General features: G+C 34.8%; 1 non-coding gene across 1 annotated transcript; it reads right to left on the reverse strand.

Annotated features, from left to right (window-relative positions):
- Positions 1-564: 564 nt before the first annotated feature.
- On the reverse strand, positions 565-667 carry LOC123285386 (U6 spliceosomal RNA). The gene has a single exon (XR_006527137.2). It is a non-coding gene; the product is annotated as a U6 spliceosomal RNA (small nuclear RNA).
- Positions 668-2,805: the final 2,138 nt, after the last annotated feature.

Here is a 2,805-nt window from a genome sequence, read left to right on the forward strand (position 1 = left end):
GAGAAAGAATATTTTATTCCCCTTTACATATCTGAACACAATAAATAAAATTCCATGTCCACACATATGTATCTCAATGAAAGACTTTTATTGCAGTTTTATTGAGAAATAATTGACATTCATCACCATGTAAGTGTAAGGTGGACAGCATGATGGTTTGATTTACACATATTGTGAAATGGTTGCCACAATAGGTTTAGTCAGCATCCATCATCCCATATAGATATAATAAAAAGAAACGAAAAAAATTCTTCTGATGATGAGAAGCCTTAGGATCTACTCTCTTAACTTTCCTATACATCAGGCAGCAGCGTTAATGAGATTCATCATGCTGTAATTTACATCTCTAGATCTTATTTGTCTTATAACTGGAAGTTTGTACATGTTGACCATCTTCCTTCAATCCCCTCATTGAAATATTTTTATTTTTGCTTGATTATAGTACTGAAACTTTATTTTATAAAGTAAATATCTCATGCACATTTCTTTCTTCCTTTTTTTTTTTTTTTTTTGTGGGGAAGATTGGCCCTGAGCTAACATCTGTTGCCGATATTCTTCTTTTTGTTAAATATGGAATGGTTCACGAATTTGTGTGTCATCCTTGTTCAGGGGCCATGCTAATCTTCTTTGTATCATTCCATTTTTTTTTTTTAGGATAGATGCTGCTGAAGCAAACTTTCATGCACATTTCTTTGCACAGAATGGACAATCAATAAATACTAATAAAAACAGGAGCAAATTCCATTGATTAAATACATCCTGGACCATTTTGTAAACAGTTTTAGAACTTGCCAAGCATTCAAAAGTTTTGGTTTACTTTTATTCTCTTTCTTGTACTAAGTTTTTAAATGATAGCATTTTAGGTCACCATATTCTACTGTCCTACCATCTGTCATTCTTCTAAGGAATTTCAGTGATATTAAGGTTTCCGTGTGTTCTGTGATGCATTACCTTGGCAAAAGGATATAATGACACATGAAGAGGATGGAAAATTATTCTTTTTTCAGGTTGTAAGGTAACCCGGGGACAGAACTCAATATAAATTCTTAAAACTTTGACTCCTGGTTCCATGCTAGACTGCGTTCCTAATAGTTTCTATGTCTGTGGTGGTGATTTTATTGTATTTACTTGACATTTGTCAAGTGCTTTCCAGTCTTCTAGTCTTTTTCTATTCTTTAGATGACCTTCTGATCTCACAGTTATGGGTAAGGAAACTGAAACTCGAGTTAAGTCAGATTAACTGAATTTACCAGACTGAATCTCTACTCATTTATTTTCATAAATTTATTCACAATATCAATAAAAACTCCATAACTTCCTGGCTTAACCTATTTCAAACTATTACAACCATAATCTCTAATTAACTCAGAATTTACAGTACAATATTACAGAGATTTTCAGGGAGATTTTGTCATTGTTATAGCGGTTGTTTCAGCATTTGTATAAACTTTTAGAGTTTAAAAGCACTTCTTAAAGTATTTTTCATTTTCTTCTCACTTCAACCCAGCAGAGTGACATGACTAGTGTCAATAAGATATGCCTGTAGACAGATTAGGGAAATCAAGAATTGGAGGAGCGATTTAATTATGTTTCTCCAGAGGTAAAATGTGCAATCTCCTTTTTATTAGGAATGCACAGGGAGTCTAAGTGTTTTGAAAATGTTTAGTATGTATTAGAGAAAAATATTGCAGATACATGCTTTCTTTTACTGGACATGCAGCGCAAAACACAAACCAAAGGGCGGGGTGTTTTTGGGAGTTGCTTTGATTAGGGCTGTTAGATAGATCCATGCTGAGAAGTATTAGGGATGAAGAGGAAGAGTAGAAGTCTGGGGGCTGCTGATAACTCTTACTTAGCAAAGGATGAGAGAGTTGGAAGACATTGTTGGGGGGATGCTATTTCTGTGCTATTTTAACATATTCTTCCTACTGTCTTCTTCTTAAGTCAAGTATTAATTGTTATACTAGTGGTAGTAGAACAAACTATCATTTGTCTGGATGTCTTTACATATGAACGTTATAGCACTAAGACAAAAGAAAGCAAATTTAATGCTAACAAGTGTCCTGTGTTTATCACTTCGCATACCCCAAAATCATCCATTTGAAATAAAAAAAACAGGTCTTATGAATAAAATTTGACACATGACAAAGGCAGACAGATGATAAAGATGTTTGCCTCCTTTTTAACTCAAAAGAGTTAGTCTTTAAAAAATGTGAGGTATATCCTGTAACCATTGGATTATAAAGTTTTATTCAGTATTTCCAGGTAATATATAAGCCCCAATTTATTACTTTCCTGAGTTTACGGGTTGTTTGTGTAATTCTGCTCATCTGGAATAGACTCTACTGATTTTATCTTATTTGATCTTATCTGCTGATGCTAGTGGTTTCACTGGGGGCTGTCTGGTCTAGGAAAGTGTTATCACAAGCAACTCTGTCTCCTCCACGTGTCTCTCATATCTTGCCAGCAGAGTTGCCTGGAGATGTTCTCATGATGACGGCTGGTTGCCCCGGATAAGCAGTAGAAATATACATACACTTTTTTTATGCCTCTCATTGCATCAGGTTTGCTCCTATCCCATTGGCCCAAGCAAAACAAAAGACCAGACTAAATTCAAGGGATGGAGAAGCCTATTCTCCCTTTTTGATAAGCCACATTACAAAAGGCCTGGATACAGGAGGGTTTAAGAATTTTGATCCATTTATCATTTGATGTACCACAGTAAAGTTTCCTTCTGTACATAGCTATTGAAAGTCTTTGGAATCTTAGGAAAAGGTTATAGAAGTGGTTCCAATGGCGCATAGA

The sequence above is a fragment of the Equus asinus genome, chromosome 4, assembly GCF_041296235.1.
Source record: "Equus asinus isolate D_3611 breed Donkey chromosome 4, EquAss-T2T_v2, whole genome shotgun sequence".
In the NCBI taxonomy this organism is placed as follows: Eukaryota; Metazoa; Chordata; class Mammalia; order Perissodactyla; family Equidae; genus Equus; species Equus asinus.